Source organism: Pseudophryne corroboree, chromosome 3, assembly GCF_028390025.1.
Source record: "Pseudophryne corroboree isolate aPseCor3 chromosome 3, aPseCor3.hap2, whole genome shotgun sequence".
Classification (NCBI taxonomy): Eukaryota; Metazoa; Chordata; class Amphibia; order Anura; family Myobatrachidae; genus Pseudophryne; species Pseudophryne corroboree.
The window spans coordinates 115,093,937-115,103,873 of record NC_086446.1 but is presented as its reverse complement, the minus strand read 5'-3'; the positions used below and the strand labels follow the sequence as shown (position 1 = coordinate 115,103,873).

The 9,937-nt window shown below is 41.8% G+C and overlaps 44 non-coding genes across 44 annotated transcripts; all 44 read left to right on the top strand.

Annotated features, from left to right (window-relative positions):
• The first annotated feature begins 2 nt into the window (after positions 1-2).
• LOC134892885 (5S ribosomal RNA) lies at positions 3-121 on the top strand. The gene has a single exon (XR_010171615.1). It is a non-coding gene; the product is annotated as a 5S ribosomal RNA (ribosomal RNA).
• A 107-nt stretch (positions 122-228) lies between these two features.
• On the top strand, positions 229-347 carry LOC134892872 (5S ribosomal RNA). The gene has a single exon (XR_010171614.1). It is a non-coding gene; the product is annotated as a 5S ribosomal RNA (ribosomal RNA).
• Positions 348-454: 107 nt separating this feature from the next.
• Positions 455-573, top strand: LOC135061753 (5S ribosomal RNA). Its single transcript, XR_010248125.1, has one exon. It is a non-coding gene; the product is annotated as a 5S ribosomal RNA (ribosomal RNA).
• Positions 574-680: 107 nt separating this feature from the next.
• On the top strand, positions 681-799 carry LOC134892861 (5S ribosomal RNA). Its single transcript, XR_010171613.1, has one exon. It is a non-coding gene; the product is annotated as a 5S ribosomal RNA (ribosomal RNA).
• Positions 800-906: 107 nt separating this feature from the next.
• LOC135069739 (5S ribosomal RNA) lies at positions 907-1,025 on the top strand. The gene has a single exon (XR_010255923.1). It is a non-coding gene; the product is annotated as a 5S ribosomal RNA (ribosomal RNA).
• Positions 1,026-1,132: 107 nt separating this feature from the next.
• LOC134884710 (5S ribosomal RNA) lies at positions 1,133-1,251 on the top strand. The gene has a single exon (XR_010168847.1). It is a non-coding gene; the product is annotated as a 5S ribosomal RNA (ribosomal RNA).
• Positions 1,252-1,358: 107 nt separating this feature from the next.
• On the top strand, positions 1,359-1,477 carry LOC135066914 (5S ribosomal RNA). The gene has a single exon (XR_010253149.1). It is a non-coding gene; the product is annotated as a 5S ribosomal RNA (ribosomal RNA).
• Positions 1,478-1,584: 107 nt separating this feature from the next.
• LOC134885756 (5S ribosomal RNA) lies at positions 1,585-1,703 on the top strand. The gene has a single exon (XR_010169863.1). It is a non-coding gene; the product is annotated as a 5S ribosomal RNA (ribosomal RNA).
• Positions 1,704-1,810: 107 nt separating this feature from the next.
• Positions 1,811-1,929, top strand: LOC135062570 (5S ribosomal RNA). The gene has a single exon (XR_010248918.1). It is a non-coding gene; the product is annotated as a 5S ribosomal RNA (ribosomal RNA).
• A 107-nt stretch (positions 1,930-2,036) lies between these two features.
• Positions 2,037-2,155, top strand: LOC135063857 (5S ribosomal RNA). Its single transcript, XR_010250178.1, has one exon. It is a non-coding gene; the product is annotated as a 5S ribosomal RNA (ribosomal RNA).
• Positions 2,156-2,262: 107 nt separating this feature from the next.
• Positions 2,263-2,381, top strand: LOC135062456 (5S ribosomal RNA). The gene has a single exon (XR_010248805.1). It is a non-coding gene; the product is annotated as a 5S ribosomal RNA (ribosomal RNA).
• A 107-nt stretch (positions 2,382-2,488) lies between these two features.
• LOC134892849 (5S ribosomal RNA) lies at positions 2,489-2,607 on the top strand. The gene has a single exon (XR_010171612.1). It is a non-coding gene; the product is annotated as a 5S ribosomal RNA (ribosomal RNA).
• A 108-nt stretch (positions 2,608-2,715) lies between these two features.
• LOC135065739 (5S ribosomal RNA) lies at positions 2,716-2,834 on the top strand. Its single transcript, XR_010252012.1, has one exon. It is a non-coding gene; the product is annotated as a 5S ribosomal RNA (ribosomal RNA).
• Positions 2,835-2,941: 107 nt separating this feature from the next.
• Positions 2,942-3,060, top strand: LOC135063854 (5S ribosomal RNA). The gene has a single exon (XR_010250176.1). It is a non-coding gene; the product is annotated as a 5S ribosomal RNA (ribosomal RNA).
• Positions 3,061-3,167: 107 nt separating this feature from the next.
• On the top strand, positions 3,168-3,286 carry LOC135062455 (5S ribosomal RNA). Its single transcript, XR_010248804.1, has one exon. It is a non-coding gene; the product is annotated as a 5S ribosomal RNA (ribosomal RNA).
• Positions 3,287-3,393: 107 nt separating this feature from the next.
• On the top strand, positions 3,394-3,512 carry LOC135062838 (5S ribosomal RNA). The gene has a single exon (XR_010249179.1). It is a non-coding gene; the product is annotated as a 5S ribosomal RNA (ribosomal RNA).
• Positions 3,513-3,619: 107 nt separating this feature from the next.
• LOC134892836 (5S ribosomal RNA) lies at positions 3,620-3,738 on the top strand. The gene has a single exon (XR_010171610.1). It is a non-coding gene; the product is annotated as a 5S ribosomal RNA (ribosomal RNA).
• A 107-nt stretch (positions 3,739-3,845) lies between these two features.
• LOC135061751 (5S ribosomal RNA) lies at positions 3,846-3,964 on the top strand. The gene has a single exon (XR_010248124.1). It is a non-coding gene; the product is annotated as a 5S ribosomal RNA (ribosomal RNA).
• A 107-nt stretch (positions 3,965-4,071) lies between these two features.
• Positions 4,072-4,190, top strand: LOC135062454 (5S ribosomal RNA). Its single transcript, XR_010248803.1, has one exon. It is a non-coding gene; the product is annotated as a 5S ribosomal RNA (ribosomal RNA).
• Positions 4,191-4,297: 107 nt separating this feature from the next.
• On the top strand, positions 4,298-4,416 carry LOC135062698 (5S ribosomal RNA). The gene has a single exon (XR_010249045.1). It is a non-coding gene; the product is annotated as a 5S ribosomal RNA (ribosomal RNA).
• A 107-nt stretch (positions 4,417-4,523) lies between these two features.
• LOC135061206 (5S ribosomal RNA) lies at positions 4,524-4,642 on the top strand. The gene has a single exon (XR_010247595.1). It is a non-coding gene; the product is annotated as a 5S ribosomal RNA (ribosomal RNA).
• A 107-nt stretch (positions 4,643-4,749) lies between these two features.
• LOC134884709 (5S ribosomal RNA) lies at positions 4,750-4,868 on the top strand. Its single transcript, XR_010168846.1, has one exon. It is a non-coding gene; the product is annotated as a 5S ribosomal RNA (ribosomal RNA).
• A 107-nt stretch (positions 4,869-4,975) lies between these two features.
• On the top strand, positions 4,976-5,094 carry LOC135066913 (5S ribosomal RNA). The gene has a single exon (XR_010253148.1). It is a non-coding gene; the product is annotated as a 5S ribosomal RNA (ribosomal RNA).
• Positions 5,095-5,201: 107 nt separating this feature from the next.
• Positions 5,202-5,320, top strand: LOC135065738 (5S ribosomal RNA). Its single transcript, XR_010252011.1, has one exon. It is a non-coding gene; the product is annotated as a 5S ribosomal RNA (ribosomal RNA).
• Positions 5,321-5,427: 107 nt separating this feature from the next.
• On the top strand, positions 5,428-5,546 carry LOC135062569 (5S ribosomal RNA). The gene has a single exon (XR_010248917.1). It is a non-coding gene; the product is annotated as a 5S ribosomal RNA (ribosomal RNA).
• A 107-nt stretch (positions 5,547-5,653) lies between these two features.
• On the top strand, positions 5,654-5,772 carry LOC135063853 (5S ribosomal RNA). The gene has a single exon (XR_010250175.1). It is a non-coding gene; the product is annotated as a 5S ribosomal RNA (ribosomal RNA).
• Positions 5,773-5,879: 107 nt separating this feature from the next.
• Positions 5,880-5,998, top strand: LOC135062453 (5S ribosomal RNA). Its single transcript, XR_010248802.1, has one exon. It is a non-coding gene; the product is annotated as a 5S ribosomal RNA (ribosomal RNA).
• Positions 5,999-6,106: 108 nt separating this feature from the next.
• On the top strand, positions 6,107-6,225 carry LOC135070119 (5S ribosomal RNA). Its single transcript, XR_010256293.1, has one exon. It is a non-coding gene; the product is annotated as a 5S ribosomal RNA (ribosomal RNA).
• A 107-nt stretch (positions 6,226-6,332) lies between these two features.
• LOC135062568 (5S ribosomal RNA) lies at positions 6,333-6,451 on the top strand. The gene has a single exon (XR_010248916.1). It is a non-coding gene; the product is annotated as a 5S ribosomal RNA (ribosomal RNA).
• Positions 6,452-6,558: 107 nt separating this feature from the next.
• LOC135063852 (5S ribosomal RNA) lies at positions 6,559-6,677 on the top strand. The gene has a single exon (XR_010250174.1). It is a non-coding gene; the product is annotated as a 5S ribosomal RNA (ribosomal RNA).
• A 107-nt stretch (positions 6,678-6,784) lies between these two features.
• LOC135062452 (5S ribosomal RNA) lies at positions 6,785-6,903 on the top strand. Its single transcript, XR_010248801.1, has one exon. It is a non-coding gene; the product is annotated as a 5S ribosomal RNA (ribosomal RNA).
• A 107-nt stretch (positions 6,904-7,010) lies between these two features.
• On the top strand, positions 7,011-7,129 carry LOC135065029 (5S ribosomal RNA). Its single transcript, XR_010251321.1, has one exon. It is a non-coding gene; the product is annotated as a 5S ribosomal RNA (ribosomal RNA).
• A 107-nt stretch (positions 7,130-7,236) lies between these two features.
• Positions 7,237-7,355, top strand: LOC134892824 (5S ribosomal RNA). Its single transcript, XR_010171609.1, has one exon. It is a non-coding gene; the product is annotated as a 5S ribosomal RNA (ribosomal RNA).
• A 107-nt stretch (positions 7,356-7,462) lies between these two features.
• Positions 7,463-7,581, top strand: LOC135060242 (5S ribosomal RNA). The gene has a single exon (XR_010246634.1). It is a non-coding gene; the product is annotated as a 5S ribosomal RNA (ribosomal RNA).
• A 107-nt stretch (positions 7,582-7,688) lies between these two features.
• On the top strand, positions 7,689-7,807 carry LOC135063943 (5S ribosomal RNA). Its single transcript, XR_010250262.1, has one exon. It is a non-coding gene; the product is annotated as a 5S ribosomal RNA (ribosomal RNA).
• A 107-nt stretch (positions 7,808-7,914) lies between these two features.
• On the top strand, positions 7,915-8,033 carry LOC135061750 (5S ribosomal RNA). The gene has a single exon (XR_010248123.1). It is a non-coding gene; the product is annotated as a 5S ribosomal RNA (ribosomal RNA).
• Positions 8,034-8,140: 107 nt separating this feature from the next.
• LOC135059076 (5S ribosomal RNA) lies at positions 8,141-8,259 on the top strand. The gene has a single exon (XR_010245493.1). It is a non-coding gene; the product is annotated as a 5S ribosomal RNA (ribosomal RNA).
• Positions 8,260-8,366: 107 nt separating this feature from the next.
• LOC135069738 (5S ribosomal RNA) lies at positions 8,367-8,485 on the top strand. The gene has a single exon (XR_010255922.1). It is a non-coding gene; the product is annotated as a 5S ribosomal RNA (ribosomal RNA).
• A 107-nt stretch (positions 8,486-8,592) lies between these two features.
• On the top strand, positions 8,593-8,711 carry LOC134884708 (5S ribosomal RNA). The gene has a single exon (XR_010168845.1). It is a non-coding gene; the product is annotated as a 5S ribosomal RNA (ribosomal RNA).
• Positions 8,712-8,818: 107 nt separating this feature from the next.
• Positions 8,819-8,937, top strand: LOC135066912 (5S ribosomal RNA). The gene has a single exon (XR_010253147.1). It is a non-coding gene; the product is annotated as a 5S ribosomal RNA (ribosomal RNA).
• Positions 8,938-9,044: 107 nt separating this feature from the next.
• On the top strand, positions 9,045-9,163 carry LOC135065737 (5S ribosomal RNA). The gene has a single exon (XR_010252010.1). It is a non-coding gene; the product is annotated as a 5S ribosomal RNA (ribosomal RNA).
• A 107-nt stretch (positions 9,164-9,270) lies between these two features.
• Positions 9,271-9,389, top strand: LOC135062567 (5S ribosomal RNA). The gene has a single exon (XR_010248915.1). It is a non-coding gene; the product is annotated as a 5S ribosomal RNA (ribosomal RNA).
• A 107-nt stretch (positions 9,390-9,496) lies between these two features.
• LOC135063851 (5S ribosomal RNA) lies at positions 9,497-9,615 on the top strand. Its single transcript, XR_010250173.1, has one exon. It is a non-coding gene; the product is annotated as a 5S ribosomal RNA (ribosomal RNA).
• Positions 9,616-9,722: 107 nt separating this feature from the next.
• Positions 9,723-9,841, top strand: LOC135062451 (5S ribosomal RNA). The gene has a single exon (XR_010248800.1). It is a non-coding gene; the product is annotated as a 5S ribosomal RNA (ribosomal RNA).
• Positions 9,842-9,937: the final 96 nt, after the last annotated feature.

Sequence of the window (9,937 nt, the reverse complement as noted above, 5' to 3'; positions counted from 1 at the left end):
TCATCTACAGCCACACCACACTGGATACGCCCAATCTCATCTGATCTTGGAAGCTAAGCAGTGTTGGGCCTGGTTAGTACTTGGATGGGAGACCACCTGGGAATACAAGGTGCTGTAGATAATTTTATACTGCCAACACCGTTCTGTTGATGCATTCCATTTTAAAACGTATTCATTTATGAACCAGTAATTAGAAGTAGAAAAGTTCTAACAGAAACCACAAAGCTCATCTACAGCCACACCACACTGGATACGCCCAATCTCATCTGATCTTGGAAGCTAAGCAGTGTTGGGCCTGGTTAGTACTTGGATGGGAGACCACCTGGGAATACAAGGTGCTGTAGATATTTTTATACTGCCAACACCGTTCTGTTGATGCATTCCATTTTCAAACGTATTCATTTATGAACCAGTAGTTAGAAGTAGAAAAGTTCTAACAGAAACCACAAAGCTCATCTACAGCCACACCACGCTGGATACGCCCAATCTCATCTGATCTTGGAAGCTAAGCAGTGTTGGGCCTGGTTAGTACTTGGATGGGAGACCACCTGGGAGTACAAGGTGCTGTAGATATTTTTATACTGCCAACACCGTTCTGTTGATGCATTCCATTTTCAAACGTATTCATTTATGAACCAGTAGTTAGAAGTAGAAAAGTTCTAACAGAAACCATATAGCTCATCTACAGCCACACCACACTGGATACGCCCAATCTCATCTGATCTTGGAAGCTAAGCAGTGTTGGGCCTGGTTAGTACTTGGATGGGAGACCACCTGGGAATACAAGGTGCTGTAGATAATTTTATACTGCCAACACCGTTCTGTTGATGCATTCCATTTTAAAACGTATTCATTTATGAACCAGTAGTTAGAAGTAGAAAAGTTCTAACAGAAACCACAAAGTTCATGTACAGCCAAGCCACACTGGATACGCCCAATCTCATCTGATCTTGGAAGCTAAGCAGTGTTGGGCCTGGTTAGTACTTGGATGGGAGACCACCTGGGAATACAAGGTGCTGTAGATATTTTTATACTACCAACACCGTTCTGTTGATGCATTCCATTTTCAAACATATTCATTTATGAATCAGTAGTTAGAAGTAGAAAAGTACTAACCGAAACTATAAAGCTCTTATACAGCCACACCACACTGGATATGCCCAATCTCATCTGATCTTGGAAGCTAAGCAGTGTTGGGCCTGGTTAGTACTTGGATGGGAGACCACCTGGGAATACAAGGTGCTGTAGATATTTTTATACTGCCAACACCGTTCTGTTGATGCATTCCATTTTCAAACGTATTCATTTATGAACCAGTAGTTTGAAGTAGAAAAGTTCTAACAGAAACCACAAAGCTCATCTACAGCCACACCACACTGGATACGCCCAATCTCATCTGATCTTCGAAGCTAAGCAGTGTTGGGCCTGGTTAGTACTTGGATGGGAGACCACCTGGGAATACAAGGTGCTGTAGATATTTTTATACTGCCAACACCGTTCTGTTGATGCATTCCATTTTCAAACGTATTCATTTATGAACCAGTAGTTAGAAGTAGAAAAGTTCTAACAGAAACCATAAAGCTCATCTACAGCCACACCACACTGGATACGCCCAATCTCATCTGGTCTTGGAAGCTAAGCAATGTTGGGCCTGGTTAGTACTTGGATGGGAAACCACCTGGGAATACAAGGTGCTGTAGATATTTTTATACTGCCAACACCGTTCTGTTGATGCATTCCATTTTCAAACGTATTCATTTATGAACCAGTAGTTAGAAGTAGAAAAGTTCTAACAGAAACCACAAAGCTCATCTACAGCCACACCACGCTGGATACGCCCAATCTCATCTGATCTTGGAAGCTAAGCAGTGTTGGGCCTGGTTAGTACTTGGCTGGGAGACCACCTGGGAATACAAGGTGCTGTAGATATTTTTATACTGCCAACACCGTTCTGTTGATGCATTCCATTTTAAAACGTATTCATTTATGAACCAGTAGTTAGAAGTAGAAAAGTTCTAACAGAAACCACAAAGCTTATCTACAGCCACACCACACTGGATACGCCCAATCTCATCTGATCTTGGAAGCTAAGCAGTATTGGGCCTGGTTAGTACTTGGATGGGAGACCACCTGGGAATACAAGGTGCTGTAGATATTTTTATACTGCCAACACCGTTCTGTTGATGCATTCCATTTTCAAACGTATTCATTTATGAACCAGTAGTTAGAAGTAGAAAAGTTCTAACAGAAACCACAAAGCTCATATACAGCCACACCACACTGGATACGCCCAATCTCATCTGATCTTGGAAGCTAAGCAGTGTTGGGCCTGGTTAGTACTTGGATGGGAGACCACCTGGGAATACAAGGTGCTGTAGATATTTTTATAATGCCAACACCGTTCTGTTGATGCATTCCATTTTCAAACGTATTCATTTATGAACCAGTAGTTAGAAGTAGAAAAGTTCTAACAGAAACCATAAAGCTCATCTACAGCCACACCACACTGGATACGCCCAATCTCATCTGATCTTGGAAGCTAAGCAGTGTTGGGCCTGGTTAGTACTTGGATGGGAGACCACCTGGGAATACAAGGTGCTGTAGATAATTTTTATACTACCAACACCGTTCTGTTGATGCATTCCATTTTAAAACGTATTCATTTATGAACCAGTAGTTAGAAGTAGAAAAGTTCTAACAGAAACCACAAAGCTCATCTACAGCCACACCACACTGGATACGCCCAATCTCATCTGGTCTTGGAAGCTAAGCAGTGTTGGGCCTGGTTAGTACTTGGATGGGAAACCACCTGGGAATACAAGGTGCTGTAGATATTTTTATACTGCCAACACCGTTCTGTTGATGCATTCCATTTTCAAACGTATTCATTTATGAACCAGTAGTTAGAAGTAGAAAAGTTCTAACAGAAACCACAAAGCTTATCTACAGCCACACCACACTGGATACGCCCAATCTCATCTGATCTTGGAAGCTAAGCAGTATTGGGCCTGGTTAGTACTTGGATGGGAGACCACCTGGGAATACAAGGTGCTGTAGATATTTTTATACTGCCAACACCGTTCTGTTGATGCATTCCATTTTCAAACGTATTCATTTATGAACCAGTAGTTAGAAGTAGAAAAGTTCTAACAGAAACCACAAAGCTCATATACAGCCACACCACACTGGATACGCCCAATCTCATCTGATCTTGGAAGCTAAGCAGTGTTGGGCCTGGTTAGTACTTGGATGGGAGACCACCTGGGAATACAAGGTGCTGTAGATATTTTTATAATGCCAACACCGTTCTGTTGATGCATTCCATTTTCAAACGTATTCATTTATGAACCAGTAGTTAGAAGTAGAAAAGTTCTAACAGAAACCATAAAGCTCATCTACAGCCAAGCCACACTGGATACGCCCAATCTCATCTGATCTTGGAAGATAAGCAGTGTTGGGCCTGGTTAGTACTTGGATGGGAGACCACCTGGGAATACAAGGTGCTGTAGATATTTTTATACTGCCAACACCGTTCTGTTGATGCATTCAATTTTCAAATGAATTCATTTATGAACCAGTAGTTAGAAGTAGAAAAGTTCTAACAGAAACCATAAAGCTCATCTACAGCCACACCACACTGGATACGCCCAATCTCATCTGATCTTGGAAGCTAAGCAGTGTTGGGCCTGGTTAGTACTTGGATGGGAGACCACCTGGGAATACAAGGTGCTGTAGATATTTTTATACTGCCAACACCGTTCTGTTGATGCATTCCATTTTCAAACGTATTCATTTATGAACCAGTAGTTAGAAGTAGAAAAGTTCTAACAGAAACCACAAAGCTCATCTACAGCCACACCACGCTGGATACGCCCAATCTCATCTGATCTTGGAAGCTAAGCAGTGTTGGGCCTGGTTAGTACTTGGATGGGAGACCACCTGGGAGTACAAGGTGCTGTAGATATTTTTATACTGCCAACACCGTTCTGTTGATGCATTCCATTTTCAAACGTATTCATTTATGAACCAGTAGTTAGAAGTAGAAAAGTTCTAACAGAAACCACAAAGCTCATATACAGCCACACCACACTGGATACGCCCAATCTCATCTGATCTTGGAAGCTAAGCAGTGTTGGGCCTGGTTAGTACTTGGATGGGAGACCACCTGGGAATACAAGGTGCTGTAGATATTTTTATACTGCCAACACCGTTCTGTTGATGCATTCCATTTTCAAACGTATTCATTTATGAACCAGTAGTTAGAAGTAGAAAAGTTCTAACAGAAACCATAAAGCTCATCTACAGCCACACCACACTGGATACGCCCAATCTCCTCTGATCTTGGAAGCTAAGCAGTGTTGGGCCTGGTTAGTACTTGGATGGGAGACCACCTGGGAATACAAGGTGCTGTAGATAATTTTATACTGCCAACACCGTTCTGTTGATGCATTCCATTTTAAAACGTATTCATTTATGAACCAGTAGTTAGAAGTAGAAAAGTTCTAACAGAAACCACAAAGTTCATCTACAGCCAAGCCGCACTGGATACGCCCAATCTCATCTGATCTTGGAAGCTAAGCAGTGTTGGGCCTGGTTAGTACTTGGATGGGAGACCACCTGGGAATACAAGGTGCTGTAGATATTTTTATACTACCAACACCGTTCTGTTGATGCATTCCATTTTCAAACGTATTCATTTATGAATCAGTAGTTAGAAGTAGAAAAGTACTAACCGAAACTATAAAGCTTTTATACAGCCACACCACACTGGATATGCCCAATCTCATCTGATCTTGGAAGCTAAGCAGTGTTGGGCCTGGTTAGTACTTGGATGGGAGACCACCTGGGAATACAAGGTGCTGTAGATATTTTTATACTGCCAACACCGTTCTGTTGATGCATTCCATTTTCAAACGTATTCATTTATGAACCAGTAGTTAGAAGTAGAAAAGTTCTAACAGAAACCACAAAGCTCATCTACAGCCACACCACACTGGATACGCCCAATCTCATCTGATCTTCGAAGCTAAGCAGTGTTGGGCCTGGTTAGTACTTGGATGGGAGACCACCTGGGAATACAAGGTGCTGTAGATATTTTTATACTGCCAACACCGTTCTGTTGATGCATTCCATTTTCAAACGTATTCATTTATGAACCAGTAGTTAGAAGTAGAAAAGTTCTAACAGAAACCATAAAGCTCATCTACAGCCACACCACACTGGATACGCCCAATCTCATCTGGTCTTGGAAGCTAAGCAGTGTTGGGCCTGGTTAGTACTTGGATGGGAAACCACCTGGGAATACAAGGTGCTGTAGATATTTTTATACTGCCAACACCGTTCTGTTGATGCATTCCATTTTCAAACGTATTCATTTATGAACCAGTAGTTAGAAGTAGAAAAGTTCTAACAGAAACCACAAAGCTCATCTACAGCCACACCACGCTGGATACGCCCAATCTCATCTGATCTTGGAAGCTAAGCAGTGTTGGGCCTGGTTAGTACTTGGCTGGGAGACCACCTGGGAATACAAGGTGCTGTAGATATTTTTATACTGCCAACACCGTTCTGTTGATGCATTCCATTTTAAAACGTATTCATTTATGAACCAGTAGTTAGAAGTAGAAAAGTTCTTACAGAAACCACAAAGCTTATCTACAGCCACACCACACTGGATACGCCCAATCTCATCTGATCTTGGAAGCTAAGCAGTATTGGGCCTGGTTAGTACTTGGATGGGAGACCACCTGGGAATACAAGGTGCTGTAGATATTTTTATACTGCCAACACCGTTCTGTTGATGCATTCCATTTTCAAACGTATTCATTTATGAACCAGTAGTTAGAAGTAGAAAAGTTCTAACAGAAACCACAAAGCTCATATACAGCCACACCACACTGGATACGCCCAATCTCATCTGATCTTGGAAGCTAAGCAGTGTTGGGCCTGGTTAGTACTTGGATGGGAGACCACCTGGGAATACAAGGTGCTGTAGATAATTTTTATACTACCAACACCGTTCTGTTGATGCATTCCATTTTAAAACGTATTCATTTATGAACCAGTAGTTAGAAGTAGAAAAGTTCTAACAGAAACCACAAAGCTCATCTACAGCCACACCACACTGGATACGCTCAATCTCATCTGGTCTTGGAAGCTAAGCAGTGTTGGGCCTGGTTAGTACTTGGATGGGAAACCACCTGGGAATACAAGGTGCTGTAGATATTTTTATACTGCCAACACCGTTCTGTTGATGCATTCCATTTTCAAACGTATTCATTTATGAACCAGTAGTTAGAAGTAGAAAAGTTCTAACAGAAACCACAAAGCTCATCTACAGCCACACCACGCTGGATACGCCCAATCTCATCTGATCTTGGAAGCTAAGCAGTGTTGGGCCTGGTTAGTACTTGGCTGGGAGACCACCTGGGAATACAAGGTGCTGTAGATATTTTTATACTGCCAACACCGTTCTGTTGATGCATTCCATTTTAAAACGTATTCATTTATGAACCAGTAGTTAGAAGTAGAAAAGTTCTAACAAAAACCACAAAGCTTATCTACAGCCACACCACACTGGATACGCCCAATCTCATCTGATCTTGGAAGCTAAGCAGTATTGGGCCTGGTTAGTACTTGGATGGGAGACCACCTGGGAATACAAGGTGCTGTAGATATTTTTATACTGCCAACACCGTTCTGTTGATGCATTCCATTTTCAAACGTATTCATTTATGAACCAGTAGTTAGAAGTAGAAAAGTTCTAACAGAAACCACAAAGCTCATATACAGCCACACCACACTGGATACGCCCAATCTCATCTGATCTTGGAAGCTAAGCAGTGTTGGGCCTGGTTAGTACTTGGATGGGAGACCACCTGGGAATACAAGGTGCTGTAGATATTTTTATAATGCCAACACCGTTCTGTTGATGCATTCCATTTTCAAACGTATTCATTTATGAACCAGTAGTTAGAAGTAGAAAAGTTCTAACAGAAACCATAAAGCTCATCTACAGCCACACCACACTGGATACGCCCAATCTCATCTGATCTTGGAAGCTAAGCAGTGTTGGGCCTGGTTAGTACTTGGATGGGAGACCACCTGGGAATACAAAGTGCTGTAGATAATTTTATACTGCCAACACCGTTCTGTTGATGCATTCCATTTTAAAACGTATTCATTTATGAACCAGTAGTTAGAAGTAGAAAAGTTCTAACAGAAACCACAAAGATCATCTACAGCCACACCACACTGGATACGCCCAATCTCATCTGATCTTGGAAGCTAAGCAGTGTTGGGCCTGGTTAGTACTTGGATGGGAGACCACCTGGGAATACAAGGTGCTGTAGATATTTTTATACTGCCAACACCGTTCTGTTGATGCATTCCATTTTCAAACGTATTCATTTATGAACCAGTAGTTAGAAGTAGAAAAGTTCTAACAGAAACCACAAAACTCATCTACAGCCAAACCACACTGGATACGCTCAATCTCATCTGATCTTGGAAGCTAAGCAGTGTTGGGCCTGGTTAGTACTTGGATGGGAGACCACCTGGGAATACAAGGTGCTGTAGATAATGTTACACTGCCAACACCGTTCTGTTGATGCATTCCATTTTAAAACGTATTCATTTATGAACCAGTAGTTAGAAGTAGAAAAGTTCTAACAGAAACCACAAAGTTCATCTACAGCCAAGCCACACTGGATACGCCCAATCTCATCTGATCTTGGAAGATAAGCAGTGTTGGGCCTGGTTAGTACTTGGATGGGAGACCACCTGGGAACACAAGGTGCTGTAGATATTTTTATACTGCCAACACCGTTCTGTTGATGCATTCCATTTTCAAACGTATTCATTTATGAACCAGTAGTTAGAAGTAGAAAAGTTCTAACAGAAACCACAAAGCTCATCTACAGCCACACCACGCTGGATACGCCCAATCTCATCTGATCTTGGAAGCTAAGCAGTGTTGGGCCTGGTTAGTACTTGGATGGGAGACCACCTGGGAGTACAAGGTGCTGTAGATATTTTTATACTGCCAACACCGTTCTGTTGATGCATTCCATTTTCAAACATATTCATTTATGAACCAGTAGTTAGAAGTAGAAAAGTTCTAACAGAAACCATATAGCTCATCTACAGCCACACCACACTGGATATGCCCAATCTCATCTGATCTTGGAAGCTAAGCAGTGTTGGGCCTGGTTAGTACTTGGATGGGAGACCACCTGGGAATACAAGGTGCTGTAGATAATTTTATACTGCCAACACCGTTCTGTTGATGCATTCCATTTTAAAACGTATTCATTTATGAACCAGTAGTTAGAAGTAGAAAAGTTCTAACAGAAACCACAAAGTTCATGTACAGCCAAGCCACACTGGATACGCCCAATCTCATCTGATCTTGGAAGCTAAGCAGTGTTGGGCCTGGTTAGTACTTGGATGGGAGACCACCTGGGAATACAAGGTGCTGTAGATATTTTTATACTACCAACACCGTTCTGTTGATGCATTCCATTTTCAAACGTATTCATTTATGAATCAGTAGTTAGAAGTAGAAAAGTACTAACCGAAACTATAAAGCTCTTATACAGCCACACCACACTGGATATGCCCAATCTCATCTGATCTTGGAAGCTAAGCAGTGTTGGGCCTGGTTAGTACTTGGATGGGAGACCACCTGGGAATACAAGGTGCTGTAGATATTTTTATACTGCCAACACCGTTCTGTTGATGCATTCCATTTTCAAACGTATTCATTTATGAACCAGTAGTTTGAAGTAGAAAAGTTCTAACAGAAACCACAAAGCTCATCTACAGCCACACCACACTGGATACGCCCAATCTCATCTGATCTTCGAAGCTAAGCAGTGTTGGGCCTGGTTAGTACTTGGATGGGAGACCACCTGGGAATACAAGGTGCTGTAGATATTTTTATACTGCCAACACCGTTCTGTTGATGCATTCCATTTTCAAACGTATTCATTTATGAACCAGTAGTTAGAAGTAGAAAAGTTCTAACAGAAACCAAAAAGCTCATCTACAGCCACACCACACTGGATACGCCCAATCTCATCTGGTCTTGGAAGCTAAGCAGTGTTGGGCCTGGTTAGTACTTGGATGGGAAACCACCTGGGAATACAAGGTGCTGTAGATATTTTTATACTGCCAACACCGTTCTGTTGATGCATTCCATTTTCAAACGTATTCATTTATGAACCAGTAGTTAGAAGTAGAAAAGTTCTAACAGAAACCACAAAGCTCATCTACAGCCACACCACGCTGGATACGCCCAATCTCATCTGATCTTGGAAGCTAAGCAGTGTTGGGCCTGGTTAGTACTTGGCTGGGAGACCACCTGGGAATACAAGGTGCTGTAGATATTTTTATACTGCCAACACCGTTCTGTTGATGCATTCCATTTTAAAACGTATTCATTTATGAACCAGTAGTTAGAAGTAGAAAAGTTCTAACAGAAACCACAAAGCTTATCTACAGCCACACCACACTGGATACGCCCAATCTCATCTGATCTTGGAAGCTAAGCAGTATTGGGCCTGGTTAGTACTTGGATGGGAGACCACCTGGGAATACAAGGTGCTGTAGATATTTTTATACTGCCAACACCGTTCTGTTGATGCATTCCATTTTCAAACGTATTCATTTATGAACCAGTAGTTAGAAGTAGAAAAGTTCTAACAGAAACCACAAAGCTCATATACAGCCACACCACACTGGATACGCCCAATCTCATCTGATCTTGGAAGCTAAGCAGTGTTGGGCCTGGTTAGTACTTGGATGGGAGACCACCTGGGAATACAAGGTGCTGTAGATATTTTTATAATGCCAACACCGTTCTGTTGATGCATTCCATTTTCAAACGTATTCATTTATGAACCAGTAGTTAGAAGTAGAAAAGTTCTAACAGAAA